We start from the raw sequence: 24,954 nt of genomic DNA on the forward strand, positions 1-24,954 counted from the left end.
TAGAGGTCTTTTCCAACCATAGTAATTCCATGATTCGTAATTAGTGTGTGCAGAAGACACCTATTGATAGGACGGGATACGAGCAGCAGTTCTGTTAACTTTACAGTTCTGACTTACTCCTCAGGCCAGTGTTGGAGCATGGAATTGCTGCAGGCATTCTGTAAATAAAAGCACATGTAATTTTACTTATTGTGTGATTTCAAACGTACTGGTCAGCCATTGACAGTAGGTGGTACCAGCACTTCCACCTAAGAGGCAGCTCCTAGAAGGTGTTCTCTGGATTGTGTCTCTACTGCAAGTGACTTCAGGTGCCTTCCAACTGTACAGTTCTATTTCAGCTGGAGTTAAACTAGTAGATGATGAGAAACCTTGTTGCATCCAACATAACACTTGCTTAAATACAGTATAACAGATGGGGAAATTAATGTTCCTTTTATCTCTTATGGCTAGAAACACATCCCTATGGGGTTTTGTGTATTTTGGATGTTAGACATGTAATTTCATTTTAATACATTTGGGGATTTTCCCTTCTTGATACAAAATTTGTTTAAAAAGACTTCAGTTGGTGCTTAAGACTGTAAGGAACAACCACTGTTCTCAAGTGTAAGGCTAATTAATGGATGTTGCTCCTTCCCAGTAACACCTACATGCTTATAGCTCCTCCTGGCTTCTGGAAGTGGAATTTTGCTGGGATTGCTGGCTGGTTTGTTATTCTGGACTTCTGGGTCATTGGAGAAAGATTTACTTTGCCACCAAAGTTATGATAAGCTGCTTCCAGGCAGGCTGGGCTGCCACGTGTGTGAGTTGGGTACAGAACATGCTCTTCTCTCTGGCTGGGCCCTTCCTGGGAAGGGCTCTGTGCTCTGTCTGTGCTGACAGGCGCCACCAGGGTTTTAAAACCAATAAACTTGGAAGTAAGAAACACAAGACATTCCACGTGGTGCCCAGTGCCTTTCTGAGCTCTGTCCCAGCCTTTGCTCAGCATAGTTGATACTCCTCAGCCTGTCCCCAGAGCAACTGTTGTCTCTTACAGAGAAGAAAGGGGGCTGAGGGAAATAAATTTCAGTGCTTGTGATATTCTCTTTAATTTATGTCCCATCCCTCAGTGGAGTTGAATAAAACCTCAGCCTGTCAGGATTATCTTGGAATATGTTATCGAGATAGAATGAAGTAGAACTTTAGTTTTCCCTTTGGAGGTGCCAAAGATCTTCTGTATACCAAACCAGTTATTTGTTTTGGTTGTTAATCCTCCTGGTATATGTGGATAGGCAAATATAAAGCACAAAACAAAGTCTGACTCTGTAAATAGTGCTGCTCTGCAGTGTGACTTGGAGGAGCCTGTAGCAGCACATGCTGATGATGCCAGGGATGGCCATGCAGTGCTGCTGCTGCTCCCTTCCAGGCTGTTTAAATGGCAGATGCAAATAATGGTATTTTATTTATTACCTGCAGTAAAGTCTGTTGCTCTGCTTCTTTCAGAGTACTTCATTTGCTCCCTGGTAATGTATAATTGTCCTTTGATCCTGTATTTTGGCGAATGGTTGAGGTCTGTACTGGCTGTTATCTAATTCAAAGCAAGGATCAAAAATTCCCATTTTTACCTTTAAAACCGAGTTAGGCTTTCCAGGCTTCCTGTTGTCCTTTGGGATCAGTGTTTGCTACTGGTGTAGCATCTTGAGTTGTAGTTGTGGGGCAGGGTGTTGAGTATCCTCACAAGAAAAGGAACATTAGTGGATACAAACGTACTGACAGGTCATAAAATATGGTGAAAAAAAAATACCGTCCAGCCTGATGGGCAGCAGGAGCAGCAAGGGACAAGCCAGGGGCTGCCAAGGTCTGTCTGTGTGTGCGGTGGTAGGGGAAGGATCTGGGTTGTTTCCTGGCAGACGTTCATGGAGAACTTCCTCTGAAGGGAAGCGGGCTGGAGTTCACTTCCTGAATCGTGTTTTAATTAGTAGTGCCTGGGAGGCAGGGAATTCCACTCCTCAGGAAGCTCAGGGCTTGTAAATGCTGTGCTGTGCTCAAAGTGGAACTTGATATTTCAGCCTTATCGGCACTGTATGAAGTGAAACCATTACTCGTCTCCCTTAGGTTTGGCACACCTTGTTCACAAGTCCCAATATACTACTACTTTTTTATTTATTTTGCCCCTTCTCTCAGTAGTCTCAGTAGCTCTTGTTCACTTTTGATTCACTAAATTCTGAAGATTTTCTGTGGTATTACTGCCTTCCTGGTAAATCTCACTTGGTTTATGCAGGGTTGGTTATTCTTTCCTAGTTGTAAAGCTGGTGGAAAACCATAGGATGGTGTTGGAAGCCTCTGATTTGACACCTTTCCTTCTCATGTGTTTATAAGACACATCAGGGATATGTGAACACCCAGTATAAAACCCTTCCAATCAGCCTGATTCCCTCTTATGCCTAGATACTTGTAGATAATTAGGTTTGGTTATTCCGTATTCCTTGAGTTGCATAAATCTTCCTAATGCATCATAATTCTGTAGATACCAATTTCTTTTGAAACCACTGAGTTTTTGAAATAAAGATGCTATGTTTTCATGGGCTTGAATTTCATTAAATCTATTTACGGTAGCCAGAATTAGCAAAAATCGTGGTTTATTGTTTATTATATTATGTACTGCCCACACATACTGCTGTCTTGGGTACAGAGTAGGTGACTGTCAGAAGTGATATGATTTGTTTCTGAGCAGTAGATGTGGGTCAGTACTCTTTTCCTTGGCAAGAAGTAAAGCAGGCAACTTGAATTCCCTGTCAAGAGTCCAGACAAAAGTAGCTTGGGCAGAGTTTCCTTATTAAGGAGGGTGAAGTGGACACGTGAATGCAATAACAGACTATAACTGCATCCAAAAATGAATGCTTTAAATGAGAGAAAATGCTCTGTACCAAGAGGGAGCCTTGATCACCTGGCAGAAGTTAATATTTGTCCCAGGTACCACTGAAATTGTGCCCTTTAACAACACGTGGGAGGTTTATTGTAACACTCCACTCCCAGCTGTGCTGGGGACGGTGCAGTCTTTAAATTGCTGACTGGGTTTCCCATTAGAAAAAAGGTCATTTCTTATTTTAGTAAAATAGTATTTAGATTGTGCAGAGCTAAAGGGCACTTAAAAAGTCACGGTTGTCAACAGGACTCCAAGTTTGGCATCCCAGGTTATTTTTGTATGTATTGTAAGCAGGTGGTTGTGTTGTCATTTCCCTCTTTCAGGATCAGTCTACTCAGCTGAACTTTCAGGATAGGATGGTAAAAGCCTGGCAGAATTGTAGAGGGTGTTAAGGTTCAAAGGAATTGGAGAAGCTGTAATCATAGAGTTTTTCCTTCTGCCTATTCCATTATTCTAAATGACTTGTGTAAGAGCAATATCAGAATGAATGGTTATTATATGATTTTTCTAATAGTATAATACTTATGTATTTTAACTTTCTCTTCTTTCTGAAAGTCTTTTCATATTGTAGTCTTTGCTAGTTGTAATATTCCCAGGAATCTGAACTGTATTGTATCCTAGTTATTTTAAACAGAACAATTCAGGTTGTTTTCCTCTGCCTTAAATGTGTGCTGACTCTTGCAAGTCAGTTAACGTAGAAATTTGAGTTGGACTCCTAACATGGTAAATAATTTCGCTTAGAAGCCTTTGCATCATAATTTTTGGCTTTGAAAAAAACCCCAAGCAAACAGGATGTTAACTTGCCCCTCCATTTTGTGTGGTGTTAGAGGCTGTGTATTAATCCTTCTTTGATACCTTAAAAAAAAATTCCTAAGCACAGGATGTGTTTGTATCCAGCTTGAGCCTTGTACTTCTGTGCTGTGCTAAATCCTAAACAGGTGTGACCTCCAATGAAAATGGTTGTTAAAACAGTGACTTCTCATCTTTTTTTGCGGGGAGGCTTTTTTGGGTGGATTTTTGTTTTTAATTTGAGGCCCTCTTTCTGCAGGAGATCTTGTATGGATGTAATTAGTCAGTGAAGAACAGGACATCTGATGCTGATGGTGAAATCTGGGCTTCAGCTCAGAGTTTTCTTGTTGATAAGGTTTGAGGAGAAGCCAAGCCAAAACTACCTGGAAGATTTACTTTGGGAGATGTGTGTGCCTGTAAAAACACATATGGTGTGAAACTTTCACCAATTACTCTTCTGCTTTTTGAAGGGAAAAATTAAGAGCTCTGTATTAAATCCAGAGTTTGAGTGACATAAAAATAACTGAATTCCACTACTAATACAAGGAATTAGTGGTTTTGGTGTTGCTTTTAATAATAAACACTTAGGTTTTAAAACGGAACCTAAATGCAGCTTTCCTCCCTGTAAAGGAGAAAGAAGGACATGAAGAAAACAGTGACTTATATTCCTTAATATCCTGGTGGTTTCTGTATTCATATATCTGTACATCAAGCGAACCTGCACAGAATGTTGCTACCATCACTGCAATAACTGTACACAAGCAGTGTGAGAAATGGGTCAGAAGATGCTGCTTTAGCTTTTCTAACTGAAACTCCCACTAAAGATACCCTCATACAATGAAAATTTGAGATGACCATATCCATGGGAGCATCACAGATTTAAAAAGCAGTTGAAATGCACAAATACAGAGTTAATTATTCTTTTGGCATCTAATGCTTTTCTCTTGGAAGTTCTGTATCCCTTAATTTTTAGAGGGCAAAGTGTGGAAGTCCTGAGGTGGGGAAGGAGGGTTGAATTCGACTGGATGGCTCTACATAGTCACTTCATTCAAATTCCTCACCTGGATTATATTTTTAGAGAAACATTTAATTGCTAACTTTGCATCTGAACTGTGAAGTATTTTTGTCAGAAAAAACTAATTCCTGTGTTATTTTGGTGAGCTGGAGTTTCAGTTTGTTGCTTTAGTATTTACCTCCTTTTTCCTGTTTTTTTCAAAATAATTTTTCAAGAGAAATTAGTGTGAACCTGTGGACATTTGAAAAGCAGTTGGTAGGAAGGACCCAGAGCTTGGCCTCCAGTTTAGAATTTTTGCTCTCAGAAATAAGCATTAATTCTAGAAATTACAGAAACTGAACAAAAGACTGGTTAATTTTTGGGGTGGTAGAACTATTATTTTTCTCAGTCATCTTAAGTGTAAGCAGTGCAGAATTTCTTCAAATTGGCCCAATTCATGTAATACTGGTTTTCTTGTCTGCAGCATCCGTGTTTTCTATGGAGCTGATCTGATGACTAATTGAGATCAGACACAGTCTGTTCAGGAAATCCTCGTAACTTCACATTATCTTATTTTTACTGTTCTCTCATATCATCAGAGTTGCCTAAAATGTTTTTTGAAGCAAGGATATGTCTTGATTTGCCCCCTGGATCTCAAATTTCTGAAGAATGCAGAAATTTGGGGGCAGAAATTTGAGGGAGGGAAGCAGTCAGGGATGTGAGCAGCCCAGGGACAAGGAGACATCTCCAAGCCTGCTTTGTTCCCTGTGATAGAGAAATATGCTAGAAAAATGTGACTTTGGATTTTTGGATTATGCAAATGATGATACACATGAACCATTTGTAGCTTAAATGGGGTGATCGTTCCCAAACTTTCGTTAAAATTGGGAGGTATTAAAAGAAATTACATTGAAATATTCATAGGATATAATTGCTGAGGCTGTTGATGGTATTTATTTCCTTTTGTGGTTTACAATATATAATTTGTACATTGCTTCTGATACATTTTTAGCTCCTACACTGACTACAAATTAAATATTGATTTGTGCATTGCTGGTTTTTAAGCCTCAAGGCACTTCTGAGTTGTGGTTAATTGATCTCCAACTCCAAACTTTAACACACAGAGTTTCTGAGACCAAGGCATTTGAATTACAAATTACAGTGTTTTACACACGTGGTTCACGTATTTAACCAGCTTCACAAACTTAATATTAGTTTTATTGTGCAGTTTGCTCTTTGAAATGCTTGTAAATACAAAGGGAAAATAAGGCTAGAACAAAATAAGAAATAAGTTACTGCTGGCAAGTTTTCTAATGTGAATGTAATGTTATTTGCCTGTAAAATATTTGGAAATTCCACTCTCTTACCATTGAAAGTGTCCATCCTATGTCATTCAGTTTCCCAAAAACCCCGAAAGACCTTGATTTTTGTGGAGCTTTCATCACAAATGTCAGTATTTAGCCAGTAATCAGGGCTGTAAATCCAGTCCACGGACGTTCCCAATTTAGGTTTCTGGTAGCTTACTCTCACAACTTAATACACGGGAATTAAATAAATTTCATCATCTGTCATGTTTGTCTTGAATGAGAGGATTTTATCCCTAAAAATAATTTTTCGTGGCTGCTGTATGAGGCCATATGAGTTGTTTTTAATATTTTATGCTACTTAAAAGTATTTGGATGTGTGTTCTTTTGGTTCTTAATAAATGTTACAGTTGATGGCCTTTCATTTGAATAAAGTACGTGTCTTTAAAGGGTGTTGGGGTGGAGGTCCACTAGGTCTCTAGTCATGGTCATAATGTAATATTTAAAAGCCCACCATGCTTTTCAAACCTCTGTTTTGCAAAGGGCAGCTGTGGAGTTCAGCAGTTGGAAAGAGCCTGAGCGTTAGGGTTTGGGATGGAGGCTGAGGAAACAGTGGGGCTCCTGTGGAGCTTTAAGTCCTGGAAGAATAAGACCTTAATTTCTCAGTCTGGCTTGGTATATTTGTGCTTTGAGGAAGATATGGAGGAGGTAGAACTTTATAATCTCTTTAAAAGCCACCCTTTTCAGAAATGGACATTCTGGATGTAGGACACTTCAGAAGGTAAAACTTTTCTGTGAGTGCTTTGAAAAGAGACCTTGAGTTGAGCCATGGCAAAGTCACTGCCATCTGCCCAGCCTCAAAACTGCACTTCATGGCTTTTGGAGCAGTGTCTAATTTGTAGGCTTCAAATTTTGGAGTTTTATGTAATTGCCAAACCCATTGACATTTTGAAAATGTCTTCATTAGAAAAGTGGGGAAAAACTGAAATCTTTTTGGGGTTGCTTTTTCTGAGGTGAACTAAATGAGTTTTAGCTGCTAGGCTGTAGCTGTACATACACTTTTGTGTCTGTTCTCTGTGAGAGGTAGTTTGGACCAGGTGATAGCCTTCTTCCCTGCACAGAAACTCCTTAGGCAGGACGAAACCATTACAAGTCACCCCTGTCATCCCACTTACCCCTTTCTGTGGTTGTGTTACTCATGACAATATTGTCTGCTGTTACCTTAGTTTCCTAAATAATTAGGCTTGTGCTGCTTGACATCTGTTATCCTCTCCCCTACACTTATTTGACCATGAGCTGGTTCCTACCAAGCTGCACAGAGGCAGAAGCTTCAGGGCAGAGCTGAGTGGAGCTGCTGATTTCAGGCTGTCGACAGCAGCGTGCACACGTAGGATCATGGAATCATTTAGGTTGGAAAAGACCTCTGAGGTCATCAATTGCAGAGGTCTTCTCCAACCTAGATGATTCTGTGATTTCCCCTTGGATGTCCCACATTCTGTGATGTCCCCCAAACCTGGTAGACTTGCAGCTTTCAACCACCCAGAGCACTCTGATGGAGGTGCCTTGGGGGCTCAGGGGATCAGGTGAGTCTCAGGTGTTCAGGTGTGTTGGGATAAAGGGACCACAGTGATGGTGGTGGTGCTTTCTCCTTGCTCAAGGGTGTTCTGAACACAGTTGTGTTGTTGAATATTATGAGTTTGTTGTAAATAATGCTTTATTGATCTATTCAGAAAAGTTTCTCAATTTTAAATTTAAGTTTGATATTTAATGTATTTAAGTATTTTAATATTTAAAGAAGATAAAATTGTTTTTGAAGAGTGTAAGGTGGTCCTGTGGTCTTGGATATGCTATTTATTTAACATATTGCTGTGCCATTCATTTGCATCTTAGTTTTGCTTTTTAAATTAGAAAGCTTTCTGGCATTGCTTTCAGTTCTCATTAGCACTGTAAAAAGTGATCCTTACAGTTGTTGAGGTAAGAATAAGTCTGAAAGCTTATAAAAACAAATCCAGTAAGGGGAGGGGATTCATATGGCTAAATGGGATAGCAGGAGGAATTAATGTGTTTCCAGAGTTCCTGTTTTAAAAAAACTCTGAGGAAGGGAAAGCCTCGGGACTCTGGACTTGACAAGTGGTACCAGATAGGGGTTTCCAGGTAATTCTCCAGCTACAGAAAACTTTTTACAGGGGTTTTTGCTTGGTTTTGGGTTTCATTGTTTGGTTGGTTTTTTTAACTGTAGGTTGAACAGGGAGATCTGTAGTTGCACTATGGAAAAAAAAAAATTGTGAATCTGCTCTTAAAAGACAGAGAGAGACTTTTTACCAGGCCTGTAGTGACAGGACAAGGGGCAATGGTTTAAAACTGAAAGAGGGTAGATTTAGACTGAACATGAGGAAGAAATTTGTTAGCCTTTCCTTCCCTTTGTTGGTGGGGCCCTGGCACAGGCTGCCCAGAGAAGCTGTGGTTGTCCCATCCCTGGAAGTGTTCAAGGCCAGGCTGGATGGGGCTCTGAGCAACCTGTTCAAGTGGAAGGTTTCCCTGCCTGTGGTAGGTGGGTTGGAATGAGATGGTCTTTAAAGGTCCCTTCCAACCTAAACCATTCTTTGATTCCAGCCTTGCTGGGAACGCTTTAGGCACCTGACAGATCCGATCAGATCTGTTCCAGTGACATGAGGAGTTCAGTGCCCAGTTTACCCCAAATTGTTCTAAAGGATTTCTGTACTTTTTCTCATGGCAGTAAGCAGACACACTCCATCGGTTCCCTTCTGCCCTCATGACTTAGTTACTGCTCTGTGATTCAGGGATTGGGAAAAAGGAGATAAATGGACTTAGCTAAACTGCATTCATGTGGCAGCAGAGTTAACATCCCTGTCATTTAGGCTGAAAATAATTCTTTGGTCCTTTGAACTTCCTCTGGTTTGCTCTGAGCTTTATGGCCTGTTATTAAGAACTTGTGCATTTCTTCTGTGGGGCTGCAGCAGACAAATTCAATTAGAAATTATTCCAACTCCAATTCCATGACATGTTGTTTGCATATGCAGCCTGAAATTCCTTTGTACTGTCACAAATGCTTAGTTTGCAGGATGACGAAATAAATATTAACTGTACCAGAGCTGACACTGGGGTAAATACACAGTGCAGTTCTCTAATTTGATCTCCCTCTGCATATCAGCAAAGAGGGATGTGTTCAGAATCTCCTGAAATACCAGCATCCTTGTGCAGTAGCTGCCTGATTTTGTGCCAGAATTACTTTAATCTATTCAAGCAAATTTAAGTTCACGTCCACTCTGAACCTGATTAGATCTTGGAGAGCTTGAAAATGAGTCTCTTTAATAATTATTGGAAATTTGAATAAGGTTTTTAATTTGAACCTTAAACCATTTTCTTTCTCATTTCCACCTCAAGCTTGAACTCAAATGATTATGTTTTTTTTCAGGGTGAGTTTTAGGATACCTTCAACAGCAATTTAGAGAGGGAAGACTCAATGTCTTTTCAGTATTTTAATTTAAATTTTTTAATAAGTATTGCATATGTATTCTGCACATTACGGGAGACAGAGTTACAACGTATCTGGAATAATTTAGTGTGCTCGGGGTACCTGACACTTCATACATCATAAATTGAAAACTAAATCACAGAGTAATTAAAAAATGTTCACCACCTTCGCATTGCTGAGGTTGGAAGTGCGTGAAACAGCTGTCAGTTCAGCTCTAGATCATCACTGAGACCAAGTCAAGTCTTTGTTCTTGTGGGATTCAGTGGTATCTCACTTTGTCCCAAGTTGGAGCAGGAGCAAAGAAGACTGGATAGGGTTTTTACTGGTCTTCCCTGGAATGGAAAAGCTCTTTGGAGAATAATCCTCAAATAATTTATCCTTGTTTGAAATAAGAAAAGAAATGAGCTGGTGTTTTTCCAGTCCTGTGGAATGGTGTGGCAACGAATAAACTACAATATCAGTGAAGAATTTAAAAAGCTTCACAATGTATTTCTTGGTTTAGACTTTATTGCTGTTGCTGTACTTTCTTATGGATTATATTGTGGTACAAAAGATTTACATTTTGCTGCCTCCCAGCACTCACTGCTGAGGCAAAACCCACATTTCTTCTGTACACTTCTTTGTGGTCTTGAATTCTTATCTTTGTGCAGAAAACATTTGTTCACTGAGTCCAACCTACACAGGACCGTACCAAATAAGCTTATATAATTAGGATATTTGTGGCTCTTTTCTGTTTATTCTTAAAGGACTACATCATGATTTTCTTTATATGCTCCAGGCTAACTTGGCTTGCTGATAAGGACTTGTTATACATCAGCAGGGTATGTATTCACCATTAGGATTGCATTTCATATATCAACAAAGCAAGCTGAAGTAAGATGTAATTGTACAAGTGTATACACAGTGTGATCCCTTTGCATAAATCGAAGAAGCTGTTACTGAAATATTTGGCTGTACTTTCAAGTGAAGCAGCCCTGTTTCCCAACATTAGGAGCAGAAATAGTAAGTTTCAGACTTTTTAATAGTAGATGCATTTTGTATTGGAAAATCTTTTTTTTGAAGAAGTCATGTCTAGGTACAAAGTCACGATAGACTTAAAATCCATTTTAAATGGACTTGTAATACTCTACTTAAATACTTATGAGGCAAGTCAGAGTTCCTAAGGGATGAAGTGATTCTTAGCTGAGGAAGTAACGAGCAGCGCAATGTCGGGATTCCTTTCCCCGCCGCTGCCCTTAAAATTGGCTTGTTAGTTATTTGTGAGGAAAATTGGTTTGACAGCCCTGAAGGCAGAAGTGTTCATTTCACAGTGCAAGTAGTGCCATCATGCCACAGCCTTGGCCCCGAGGTGACAAGAGCTGCTTCTTGGTGAACCAGCTCCAGCCTCGCCCCAGGACTGTTTAGGAACCTCCAGGTGTGGGGCTGAGCCTTGGATGGACACATGGATGTAACTTGTGTTATCTGGGAGCTTCAGGACTCCAAACATCCTTATACAGCAGCCTTCTGTCATTATCTTTCCATATTCTGTGGATAATCTATTGAGTTTAAATTGAACCTTGATAAATTTTGGGTAGAGGTGTAAGCTGCTCGTTACCTCATTTAGAACGTCAAGGACCTGGACCTACAACATGTTCTGTTTGGACCCGTACCTTTATCCAGTCTGGTTATGGCCAGCAGGCTACACAGGATATTTATATTATATATAAATCAAAAGTTGTCTTTATTGTCCTTGTTCTTTCTGCCAAGTGTCTGTGGAATTTGTCAGTATTGTATGAAATAGTATTTTAGGTGATCTGACTTTAAAAATTGCTGTCGTGGCTCGTGTAGGAAGCGTGACTTGGGTTATCTGCTGGGGGGTAATTGCAGCCTTAACTGAAACCCACAGCTTTTAGACTTAGAGTATTATGGCATATCTAATATTTATCTGCCACCCAACATGTAATGAATCTTAAATCTTCCTGCAAGTATTTCTGGTGGTCCTAATCTTCTTCATGCCAGAGGCAGAGAGAAATAATGCTTCCAGTTTTGTCAAATTAAGTTTTTACTGTGCATTAAATTGATTAAATAGAGCAGCAGATTAAGGCGAAAAAGACTATCTTAAATTGCAATTCAGGGCTGATAGAATCTTAATGATGCCAAGCTGAAATTTTTCAGAGGGTTCGCGGAGATGAGAATCCATTACTCACGCACGCTTGACTTCGCGTGGTGCCGTATTAGAAACAAACTGCTCGCCTTGTTTCCTTTGCCCAGATGAGCAATGGCCAAGCTTGGAAGTCGCAGCAAATGGAACATGGGAGCTGCATGTGTGTTGTGTTCTGTCAGGCCAGCTGGGGCTCTTGTTTGATCACGTTCTTGCAGAGAACAGACATGTTGGGGGGTTTCCCGTTACTCGTCTTTTGAATCGCTCTCCGACGGCTACATGACAGAACCAATTAGGAGAAGAAAGCCTGTCTCATGTTATGTTTTGCAGTTCTTCTGTCTGCACTCTTGTTACTCCATCACCCCCTTTTTTTCCTTCATAATCCAGTTTTGTCAGTCATCTCTTTGGGTTTCTTTGTCCTGATGTATGTGTGTATTTTTCTTTTGCGTTTTTTTTTTATTTTTTTTTTTGCCCGTGGTTCCTCCCTACCTCACTTGTCATTTTTTTGCTGTCTTAATTTGTTCTTTATCTCTTCCATCTGGAAAACTGTATAAAAGGAGACAGAGATAGCAGAGGAGAAGGTAGGGAAAAGTTTTTTCTCTATTTCTGCTGGTGCATCTGCCTTGTGGGGAGAGGAGAGGACTGAAGACAACTACTGCTAACACGCAACATAGCAAGAAAAAATAATTGTAATTTCAGATGAATACATAATATATTACTCTATAACGACTCTTTTGCCCTTTCCTGATTTGTTGTCTTCATTTCTGTTGCCCCTAAACTCCTGTTCACACCCTGAAGTAGGCTCTGTGTCTCTTTGGCTTACAAAGAATTGCATATTCCTGTGTAATGATAGAAATAATGTTTGGTTTTACTCCTTGCTAATTTTCCTTGCCTTGTGTCTGCTCTGTTCTTTGACAAATAATTTATTCAATCTAGATGGTTCTTGAAAAAATGTTCCTTTGTAACCTCAGGGGGTTTTGGTTGGCTGGTTGGGTTTTGGGTGGGTTTTTTTGTTGTTGTTGATTTTGGGGGGTTTTCTTGGGTTTTCTTGGTTTTTTTTTTTTTTTGGTAAGCACAATGTGTGTGCAAAGGTGATAATCTGATAAACTTCTGACAAACTGCTTTGTGTGTGTTCTTTACTGGAAAGCTCTTAAATTTTTTTCTTCCTCACTGCATGCTGGCTGCATTGATTATGTTCAACCTTCTTTCACCCATCATGAATGTCCTGTAACTTCAAATAAGAAAAACCTAAAACCTTAATTCTAGCTCCTGAAAAACTGCTGTTAACAATGGAATCCATGTGTGGGCCAGAACCATGGAAACAGCATAATTTTACAGTGGTGAAACATGAAAGGAAATGACTCGCCCAACTTTCTAAGAATTTATCTTTAAAATAAAACAAAAAAACCCCACCCAAAACTTGCAAAATGCTGTTCTAGTATTCCAAAAAGAAACTTGGGTGGTTTTTTGTTACCTTGTTAGTCTGTTACTCTAAATCTTTCTAACTAGTTATCATTTTAAAAAGGAAACAAAACCCCACTCCCTCCTAAAAAAACACCCAAGAAAGTGATTTTCTGTTACATTGTGGTCTGGGATGTGTAGCTCTGTTTTGAATTTTTTAATATTTTGCCTGAAGTAATTTCTTCTCATTTTGTGCTGTTCGTGGTTGTGTCCTTGGCATTCATTTCTGTACCTGGGAACACATTCATTTTACATTCTGAAAGATCTGCATGCTCTTTGCTAACTTCCTGCCATAGCTAGAGCACAAACCAGCTTTTCTGACATGAAGGGCCAATTTGTATTTCAGTACAGGAACTACAAAATCCTGTCACCTTTTGAAGGCGTGGGTGACTTGTGGTGGCACATTCTGTGTCACAAGTCCATCATGGAAAACGACAAGGGAGTTTCAATCATAGCAAGCAATGTCAAAGCAATGTTTTTTTGAAAGAAAAACATCCACTAAAGCCATCACTTGGAAGAACAAACACTCTGTAGTACAAATGGAAGGTGGCTCTACATGTATAGAGTGCAGTTCTGCAGCTTTCCCTAAGCCTGCCTGAGGGCCTGAATTGTTCCGTTCATAAAATGTCACAATATTTCCATCAGGATTATGTGATCACAGGTCGTAGTGCTGGAGACATCCCTGACAGATCTGAACCATTGTCAGCGCACACGTGTCCCCCCTTAAACATCTGAAGTGCTTTTGAAGTTTCCTGGGCTTGTTCAGAGTTAGCCATGTCTCCTTTTGCAGTGAGCCATTAAAGGATAAGAACGTTCCTGTAATTGAGCTGGCATTCTTAGAAGAGCACTTCTGATTGAGTAGGTATGTTCTTACAGGTGATGTCTCAGCTCGTGGCTGTTCCACATCTTCACAGAGCCATGGCAGGGAATTCAGGAACACGACAATAATGGAATCATTTTAGTTGGAAAAGACCTTTAGGATTGTTGGTTTCAACCATTAACCCAGCACTGCCAAGGCCACCACTAACTCATGTCCCCAAGTGCCGCATCTACACGGCTTTTAAATTCCTCCAGGGATCGTGACTCTACCACTGCCCTGGGCAGCCTGTGCCAGGGCTTGACAACCCTTTCCATGAAACAGTTTTTCCTAATATTCAATCTAAACCTCCCCTGGTGCAACTTGAGGGCATTTCCCCTTTTCCTGTTGCTTATTACTTGGGATAGAGACTGACCTCCACCTGGCAACAACCTTCTTTCAGGTAGTTGTGGAGAGCAATAAGGTCCCCCCTGAGTCTTCTTTCCACCAGGCTGATCCCCCCCCGATCCCTCAGCTGCTCCTCGTCAGAACTGTGCTCCACACCCTTCCCCAGCTCTGTTGCCCTTCTCTGGGCATGCTTCAGCCCCTCAGTGTCTGTCTTCTTGTGCAGGGCCCAAAACTGAACCCAGGATTTGAGGTGTGACCTTACCAAGGCCCAGCACAGGGGGATGGTCACTGCCCTCATCCTCCTGGCCACACTACTGCTGGTACAAAAGATGATCCTCCAGCCCAGCAGTGTGTCTTGGTGGCAATAGTAGGTGTTTGTCCATACAACAGGAGTTTGCACACCTGGTCCTGTATTTCCTCAGCATCCCCATTGCAACTGAGATGGCAGCTGGTACCTCCCTCACTGGTCCTTGATGTCTTTTCCTTGTCAGCCCTCTGTGAGTAGGACAACTGCCTTTGAACTGGCTGATGGTACCTGCCTCCACACCTTTCTCTTGCAGGAAGGAACTTCAGGAAGCTCAGTGCCAGCTGTGGAGAGTCACTGAGCTGGAGCTGATATCCAGTAGTTTTCTCAAATGCCTCCTTCTAATGCCTAAGGGTGGAACTGCATGGATTTGCTTTCCTTTTTTTTTTTTTCTTTTTTTTTTTTTTTCTTTTCCCCCCTAAAGTAAGCTGTGGTCATATTCACTGTGAACCTCATGTCCTCCCAGCTGAGGGGCCCCAGATTTGGTAATCTGTCTTTACTTGACAGCTGTTCCATCCCTTGATCACTTCAGCTGCCCTGCTCCAGACATCTCTACCTCTGCATTCCTGCTGGTACAGAGACCAGAACTGGACACAACATGTTGATGCTTTATTGTTTTGCACAGTAATAGGCTTAAGTACCATGTTTTCAGTACCCTTCCTAATGAGACACAATGTTTTATTGCCTTTGGCCAGCTACTACAGCTTGAGCTGATGATTTCAGAGAAAACAGTGACTCAGCCTTCCTCCCGCAAGCTGGAACTGGAGAAAGTGCAAGTGTTACTTGGTTAAGGAGGTATTGCTCGGGTTTTTCCCTGGATGCATTACATCACAGCTCTGTGCTGAAGTGTTTTTGCTGGCTTTTAGCAACTTGCTTCATTTTGTGAGATCCTTGTTGATTTTTTTCTCCTGTTGTCGTGGCTTTTGGTGACCTGTAAAAATTAATATCATCTCTAGACTGGAGGATTTCACTCACCCATTTTGTGATGCTGATTAAAACCAATTCTTGGGGAACTGCTCTAATCTCTTCCCTATTCACACTTCTCTTCCCGATAGGCAAGAGGTGTGTATAGTACTTATGTAGGTATTGAGAATAAATTCTTTATCTGAGTTGCCTAGATACTGCATGTTCTGTAACTCACTGTGTAATGAGATTGATCCCACCTGCCCTGAGTAATGATTGAGTAATTTCTCCTGCTCTTCTTAACCTCCTTAAATGTAGCTTCCACCAGAACCTTTTCATTTAATATCCTACTGTTCAGTGTGCCTGGTCTGAAATTTGGCTCCTGGTGGCTGGATAGATAACTCTGGTCATGCTCAGTGAGGTGGTGTAAATGAATTTGAAGTTTCCAGGTGCATGCAGAGTTCATCAGAGCAGAGTTCAGCTGAGATGGAGGAAAACATGTGGATTACTCTCAGGGTCTGAATCAGAGTCTGGATTTTTTTCAATTTCAAGAACTAGTATTTAAGAACCATAAGCAGAGTGATTTTGGAGCCGTTTCAATAGAAGAGGGGAAACTGTGATTTGAAACTGCTGAATGATTTATTTTTTTTTGTAGATGCTATATAAACTAAGAGACTAAATATTGATTTTGTTTTCAAACTGGAAGAGGAAAGCAGGTATAAAGAGAAGATTGAGGTAATGAGAAGAATGCAACAGTAAACTGACAACAAATTGACAAATTAAGGAAGCAGATATGAACTGAAGGTGTTCTTGAGGTAGAGGATGATTTAGCTGATGCTGATGCTTGTTTTACTGGTGTCATACCACAATACTTTTGCATATCTAAAGCTATTTGAGGTATGTTAGACGTGATCACACTACAGTTCTGCCTAGTAGTACCTGTTTTATCAGCCGAACATATAATCTGAAAAAGCCCTTAGTGTTCTTTGCAGTACTTCAGTTGGTCCTCTCATTTTCCCTTGCCTTAATTTTGTGTTGCTTTTGTGTTTCAGAGGCAGCAGCTTGCCTTTAATAACTGGTTAAGCAGAACTTCTGAAAAGCATAACACAGGCAGTGCACGTTTCCTGGGGATGGTGTCAGAGGGCTTCGTTCTCGGCCGCTTGCTCGTTAACCTTTTCAGCAGACAGAAATGAAAGCATTAAATCATTACTGCTGATACAGCTGAAGCAAAGATTTAAACCAAGATAATAGAGGACTCCTGTGCAACGTGGATCTCCTGTGAAGTAGGGGCTGTAAACAGGAGATGTGTGGGTTTGTATGGTGAATTTCTCCTGATCTGGCCAAAGCACAAAATAATTGCAGTCGGGTTTAGCGGATGGAGGTGTCTGTCCTATAATTGTCCCGTTCCATCTCTCCCCAGGGTAACAGATGAAGATTTGCAGCTAAGCTGGATATTCAGCTGCTGCTGTGCCTGAGGCAAATGCAATAAATATGTCAATAGGGGCAAAAACTCCATCTAAGTAAGCAAATGGTATTTTTAGTGCTGTTCTGGTTGACGTATGAGGAGTGTGTCAGGTACTGGTGTTTGCAAATTGGGGGAGCTACTGGAAGCAAAAATAGTCTGAGCATTTAAAGACTTGTAAGGATAATAAAAGGTTTAGGAAAAATGGGGCTTTGCAGTGAGCCCCTTCTGTACCTTATTCTACATGGCTAATGTACAAAAAGGTTTTATTGAGTCGCTCCTGAAAATTGCCCTAAAATTGCCTTAATGTAAAATGATAGAATAAAAGGTTGTTAACATTTAGCCCTGCAGATTGCTAAATTAGAAGTAGGTTAGATTTAGCATAGACTTAAGAGGTGCACTTTCAGTAATGAAGAGAAAAAAATACATACGTGGAACAACGCAAACGGTGGTTTATACCATCTTTTAGTCATATTGTAAAACTTTTTAATAGCTTTCCCTTAATGGGTCAGCTGTCAGGATTAGTTCATTGTGTCTCCAAGGTCTTTGCTCAAAAAATTGGGTGGTCACGGATAAATCCTTGAGCTTCTCAACAAATGGAATTTTACAAAGTTGTTTTTTTTTTTTTTTTTTGAGAGGTGACTTCTGTTTACTTTTTTGCTCTTTAAAAGAAAAGAAAAATATTTTGACATAGACAATGAGATCTGAACTTCATTAAAGATTGGAGGAACATCCACCTGCCTTTTTTGCCTGTCAGACAATATCGGAAGGGAGACTTCCAGGTGGTTGGATCCAACCTTCTTCGGCATCAACCATGCAAAGGCTAAAAGCTGAATATGCATTTGTATTCCTAAGTTATTTTGGTAGATAAATAGGAAAACTGCATTTAATGTTGTCTGTGATATTCCTCAGCAGTTGGAAGGATTGTTGTCCATGACATGTGCTGCTCAGCTTCCTGGAGACTGTGGTCTGTGGTTCATCGTGTGCTGTGAGCCTTTACTTTTCCCTGGAAAGAGATTGTGAACTGAATAGCTGAATGAATTTCAAGGGAATACCATTAGGGTAGAGTCAGCCAGCTCCTGCTACAGGAGAACAGGATTAAATTTCTTGTGGTCTGTGCTTACCACAGCTCTGGAAGGAGATCAGTGCTGCAGATGGGGTGAGAGTCTGAGCCTCTGGAGTTGTCCGTGGAGCCATATTCTCATTTTACCTTGAGGTAGGAATAGGAAGCTCACAAAATATTCCTGTTTTCGATGATATGATGTTACTCTTGGAAGGAAGAGTTAAAGTTGTGGCTCCGTTTCTAAGAAAACATTGGGTTTTCTGCAATGTAAAATGCATAGTTTCATAAGAGCAAATACACTGTTAGAGAGATCTGGTTCTGAAGGCATCCATAAATCATAGGAAAAAAAACTATTGGTGCTGGGATCCACAAAGCCCATTTGAGGACTGTACTGCACCAAAACCATCTCGATGAATACAGAAGTAATAGTAGTATTCTTTCTTTAGAATACTGTCCTTTTTAATTCCTCAGTGAATTCATGTACATAATTGGTTTACTTGGAAAGTTTTTTTTGGCTGAGGAACTTTCTTACTTCGTAGCACCTCTAATGTCATTTCAGCTTGTTTCCTGGTCTGTTATAGTCATCTGTGTACGATTATTACAGAAACCTTGGGTGGAAAGGAGCTCTTGAGGCTGTCTGCCCCATCCTCCCAGCTATCTATATGGGATAAAATCAGTTTTCCCTGAGAACTGTTTAACCTTTACAAAGTATGTAAAAGTCTGATTATGATAAAGAATATGGTGTGAAAGTAATTTTTCTCTCTGCCTATTCAGACTGGCAGTTTGCTCCCTACCAAGCAGCACGGTGAGATATGGAAGAATATAAGTGCAGAACATGAGTGATCCCGTGAAAGGATCAGTAGGAGCCAGAAGCACATGAAAAGTTGATTCATTTTAGATTTCACTTTGAAGAACCACGTTGGAGCAGACAGAAATGTAGGACTGGTTCATGTTGTACAGCTGCTGTGAACGTGGTTTGTGTGACAGCACTCCAAGCATTCAGGAACTGAGCTGTAGGAGGAAAGTCAGTCCAGGCCTCCCATCATGTGAGGGAATCCTTTTAAGAGGACAGCTCTCCAAAATGCTCTCCAGCTTTTCTTTTAGTTGCAAACCAGATTAGGCCCCTAACTTTTGGTTTTTTCTCTTCAACTCACAGCACTGGTTGAATTTCTTGTCTCTAGAGATCAAATTGCAATCATGTGCTTCAAAAAGGGGGAAGTTTTGCTTGTAAATTCAGTCTGACATGAGTAGCTACCTAAATTCCTGTTCTCAGTTTACCTCTCAGTGAAGGGAGCTTTTTAAGTGCTGCCAGAATCCACTCATCTTCTTTCGGTGTTAGATGTTAAACGAAAAACCATATTTGGAGGAAAAAGCTGAAAAGTTTCGAGCCAGAAGAGATGAGGGTGAGCTGGGGAGACAGGGTAAACCCCAGGGTGAGGAAGTTCCTGAAGTGACTCTGCAGCTGATAGAAACACATGGAGGTAATAAGCATTTCACTTACTGTTGTGGTGTCTGGATACACAAAGGAGTGGAATTGCTACTTTTATCTTTGGAATCACGACAGTGTTTATTTCATTTATGCTGTTATGAGTTGATATTTTTGTAGTGGCTGGTGTTTACCAGAATTAAGATACATCAGCCTATAGAGGATCTTGTGCTTAATGGAAATCATTGAAAAATATGATACAAGTAACTTGCTAAGTGCATTTATGCAATTGTGAGTAGATTGATATGACCTTCAGGCTTCAATGTCCTCTGACTTGTTTTTAAATCTAATGTGTGTCAATTAGAAATTAAAAACAGTCTCTTACACTAAATTGTAATAGAAGAAGGTGCAGTTGCAGGAAGCTGTTCAGTGTAGTTGTCCCAGGGGTGCAGCATCTCTTCCCTTAATGCACTGATGGGACTAATTTGCAGTGGAACGTGGAAGTAAGAAATCTTTACAGTGTTTGACATAAATACAGCCACGGTGCTGATGGTGTGGGTGCCCCACTGGGGAGGGCCCTGGTGCAGTAACAGGATCTGTGTGAGTGCTGGCAGGGAGAGATCACGGCGGAAACAGCGGCTCAGGTGTTGGGGACGAACACTGGAACGTGATCGGGTCTTTCTTAAGTTAAAAATATGTGTGTCTTGGCTGCAGAGCTTTCCCTGGTAGTGTTCAAATCCTGAGATGTAAATGCATGTTTTCTGCCTCTCTGTGTATATATGCTAACACACCTTTCTGGTGGTTGTGTTTACTGTTATTTTATTGAAATGTGTTGTGTAGGCACATGTAACCAAATAATCTGCTCTGAGTAATAAATGCTGTGATAAAACACTCCCAATACAACAGGAATTAAAAGAAGATTTTAATGTGGTTCATAAATTTCTGTAGTGACTTAAATTTCTCGATGTTTGTTAATTTTAATGGAACTTAGGGATTAGTTCCCATCACTGTAGAATAATTCAAATATGGTGTTTCCTAATCCATAGCTTTAGATGTTTTACTCGTGTGGCTGCAGTTGTTGATATTGTGTAGCCTAGTGACAAGCAGGAATTTTTTTGTGACTTTATAAAAAAAAGTACCTGGAAACTATTAAACATATGTAAATAGACAAAAAGATGCAACACTTATCTTCATGTAACTTTACAAAATAACTGTCACTGCATCATTTCTCTGATGGAAGAAAGCTCCACTCCATATGTGCTGATCTGGTCTGTGCAGGAGCTGTTGCAGGAGGCAACTTGAGTTTTTTGCTTCCCGCAGTTGCTGTGTCTCCTTGGCCCGTTTTTTCCTGTCTCGAGGCATTTCTTACATGTTAAAATGTAAGAAATGTGACATGTTTTGTTCCCAGGCAGATGATGAGCATCTTTGAGATGTACTTTACTATCTTTTTAAACTACCTGTTCTACCAGACTAAGGCAGGCAGTGTTTTCTCTGGGTTTTTTTTGTGGTGTCCCATTCCATTTTCATTTTGTACTTTGTGTGTTTTAGCTTTCTGTGTTGCTGTTTCACCATCTCCTCAGGGTAGGACAGTTCATTTTGGAAATTTTTAGTGGGCTGCCTTTAAGTTTCAGGTGGAATTCTCTTGGGTGTTCAGGTTTTATCATGTTTTCCGGCCACAGACATGGACTGTAAATGAAAGGAAGCATGATGTTAAATCTGTTGGTGAGAGCAGGGCTAATAAATTTATTAAGTCTCATTATTTCTTCTAATAGGTGACCACCTGCCTTGGTAATCTCTGCATCTGTTTCACTTGCTACAGCTACAGTTAAAGTTCAGTTTCCATGTGGATTTTGTACCCAATATGACAATTTATTACTCAACGTTGCTATTTCCTTTAACTAAATAACTGTGCAGACCCTTTTCTTAGGTTCGGTTCAGGTTTTTTTCTCATTTGTTTTACTGGTTCCTCTTTTTCATCCCCCCCACTTGTATTTATTCCAGTTTTCATTAACTCCTTGATATGTGTCCCCAGTTCTTGTCCTTACAGACTTGAGGAATTCTTGCTTTCTAGTTCTTTGTGGGTTTTGATTTCTGTTCTGAGCTCTGGTGGACACCTCAACTACCAGTTACAAGCAGGTATACTAAAATGACAAGTATATGTATGAAAAGCAAGCAGAAAGAATATAATGAGTTATAGTTAATATAATTAACTATTTAGGAAAACTTAATTTCTATTTTTTTAGTATATAACTTTTACTATGATCTATTTAGACTCTGAGACTGGTCACTGTTTGCAGCTCAAGGAAGCCTTGGAATTTACTACAGAAAGTTTAACCCTGACACTTTGAGCTCAGTAATTCTGTAGGTGGTGGTGAATTCTGCACTAATCTGGGCATAGTGACCTGTATTCTGCTGCAGTAATTACACTCATTGCCTTGTAGTGTAATCTTTGTCCTTCAGTTAGGTGAGCAAAGAGTAATCTTGTTAATGAGCAGGGTGAAACAAGGAAAATGCTTTTGATTTGCTTGTGGCATCCCTGGCAGCCAGCAAATTGCTTCAGATAATGTGCTTTATTAAACAAGTACAGCCTTGCAGAAAATTTATTAGGCCAATGCGATTGGAGAGCTATTTTTCCCTTCTGTTTCTAAATGTATTTCTTTATTGTTACAGATATTTCAAGACTTCCCTTGCCAGCAGGTAAGTCCTCTGCTTTTACTTATGTCTTGATGTGACAGCAGATAGCTTTTAAGGGCTTACTTGTGATACAGTCATGCTTTTATATAATCAGAATATCAGTTCTTATTGGCACTGTCATGGTACTTAGTCACGTGGGGATCTGAGGTTAAAACAAAACCTGTTGAGGTACAGATTTTTTTCTCATTTAAATAGTATATTTTGAGAAGGGGAGGAGGTAACTGAGGTGTATTTATAGGCAGTTGTTAAATGTGTGTGAGATGGTTAGTGCTTAAGCAACTCAGCACTACGTGTAATGCAGCTCTCAGGGGAACAGATTAGGAACAGCCACAAATAGTATTAGTGGTGATTCAGAGGGACAATGTGCAAGTAAGGAGGATGGAGGAGTTTATGAGTGGCAGGAATCTCCTCAGGTGGTAGTAGGGAAGGTGACACTGTTCACCTGGCTGGGGTCACAGGAGACTTGTGTCAGAGCTGGAAATACCCCCTGCTCTATTGGGCCTTGTCTCTCCTATCAGTGGTGTTTAAAAATTAAAAACAACCCCCCTAAAACAAAACCTAAACACTGACAATAAACCACACCAAAAGCACTGACCTCACAAAAAAACTCAACCCCCCCCAAAACAACCAACCAAAAAACCTAAAAACCACTGACCTGATTATTTAAAAATAACATTTTTTTTGTTTACTGTTTGTTGCATTTGGTTTTTAATGAAGTATTGAACTTCATAAATACTTTCGTGCCATGGGCTCAAGTTGTGCTGCAGATCTCAGAGTGAGGATGCCTCCTGTTCCCTGGCAGATGGAATTTGTCCATCTCTTCAGTGCTTGCAATGTGAATTCTGGAATCCTGACTTAAGTGCTGGTTGATCAAGGCATTGGATGTTCACTGTCAGACCTCCTGCCTTTTGTCCTTGCCCTCTGCCTCATTGATTTTGCTGGTGTATCTTTATGTATTCTTTCATTTCTCCTTGCTGAGATGTAATCCCTGCTCTGAAGGTAGTTGCTCTTTACTGTTGGAATCAAGTGGCAATTTCATTTAAAAGCTTGATAGCTGATATGTTGTAGTCTTTCCACAAGAACTTTAGAGCAGCTCTTCTGAAAAAAACCCCAATGTTTTCAAGAATCAAGGAAGAGAACTCTAAATGTGTTTTCTTTTAGAAGAAAACTTCTAAACAAGTTTTGTCTTAAGGAAAGCATCTTTAAAATTGTTTTGAGTGCTGAGAGTGGTTGTCAGGCAGGCACGTACTTATGGAAAATAATGGAAAAGTAAGTACTCGATGTTTAGGTCAGGCTGATGGGAAGATAAGGATTGTTGTGGTTTTTTCTCTGCTGCTTCTAGAACAGGGATGTGTGATGTAACTTTTTCTGAGTTTATATTTGAGACTTGAAGAGTTTGTCCAGTGCGAATCACAGTGAGGTTGTTCTTTTCAATTTGAATATGTCTGTGGGAGTGTCCTAAATCTACTTTTTAGCTGTGTCCTGGAAGTACTGATAGAGGGCAAAAGTTTGCCCAGGATTTTGAAATGGTGAGCTTTTCCCATGGCATGGCAGGAGGCCTTTATAGAGGATATAAAAGCTATACAACATGGCTTACCTGTACCAGGGGTTTGGCAATTCCCACTGATAAAGGAACTAAGGAAACCTGTTTTAAAGACATGCTTAAAATATTTTCAGAAGGGAAGGATGGAGTCTCTCAGGAATCTGACTTGTCTTTGTTATTACAATATTTTTATTAATGACCGTGGTGCTGGACTTTCTGTGCCTTTATCTGACGGTAACACCAACATAAAATGAGTTACAAGCACGTTGAATGATGGGATTAAAATTCAAAAGAAATTTGAATAATAATAAATTGGAAAAACAGTCTGGATAAAAGATATAATGGAATGAAGATAAGGTTCTGCATTCAGATGGGAAGTTTTAATCATCAGAACTCATCACTGCAATAAATAATGGCATTTTCTTATTTCAGGTTTGGAAGAACTTTATCTCTTTTTTCCTTGGTGCTGCTTTCAGCAGTGGACAATAGATGTCACTAGAAATGTTCTCACTTTGGCCACCTCATTTTAGTACTTCACATTTTCATCATCATATGGGACAGGGGGGCTTTTGCAGTGTTTGTAGACTTTGCAGGAGGGAGGAGGCTACTTGAAGTCATCTTGACTGTAGTGTCTTGTTTGAGGTTGTGTTGCACGTAAATTTGGTACAGTCAGTGGTACACCAAGGTCACCCAGAACACTTATTTTCATAGCAAAACCTTCTTGTAAAGAAGGATTGTTTGTGGGCATGTGAATGTGTAAATTGATGAGGTTGTTGGTTAAATCATTACTCAGGAGTGTTATCCTGCAATAATCTGTGCCACTGCTTTGGGTAATTTGGGTTTTTACTACCTTGTGATGGAGGCCATGGAGATGAGCATAGAAAATTTTTGGAATGTGAACCAGGAAGGGCTTGGAGAGCAGCTTGCTAAAATGAAGTTTCAAAGGGGGATAGAGAGCACAGTTCTCCTGTCTGTGTGTGAAGTTCTCTTGCAACCTGAGTGTGTTCACATTATGCCTGAAGGCATGAAATACCAGTTTCCTTTGGTAAATGCAGTTAAACTTTCCCTGTTGACACTGTTGGGATTAGAAACAATCCCTCCTGGATTTTGTCACATTGAATTTAAAACAGCTGTAGCATCTGTGTGATGTAAGTGACTTTTCTTCAGAGTTGGTCCTTTGTTCCTGACCCTGTAGTGCAAATACTCATCACAGAATCAAGAAATCGTAAGGCAGCAAAAAGCTGTATCAAAGAACTAGAGGAAAATAAA

The 24,954-nt window shown here is 40.2% G+C and overlaps 1 protein-coding gene across 1 annotated transcript in view; it reads left to right on the forward strand.

Annotated features, from left to right (window-relative positions):
• Positions 1-24,954, forward strand: part of PTK2 (protein tyrosine kinase 2) — a 190,477-nt gene that overhangs the window by 18,815 nt on the left and 146,708 nt on the right. Inside the window, exon 3 of the mRNA XM_032676611.1 lies at positions 22,119-22,145. The gene's annotated coding sequence lies outside the window, so the exon portion shown is untranslated. The remainder of the gene's footprint in view (positions 1-22,118; positions 22,146-24,954) is intronic.

Source organism: Chiroxiphia lanceolata, chromosome 1 (genome assembly GCF_009829145.1).
Source record: "Chiroxiphia lanceolata isolate bChiLan1 chromosome 1, bChiLan1.pri, whole genome shotgun sequence".
Lineage (NCBI taxonomy): Eukaryota > Metazoa > Chordata > Aves > Passeriformes > Pipridae > Chiroxiphia > Chiroxiphia lanceolata.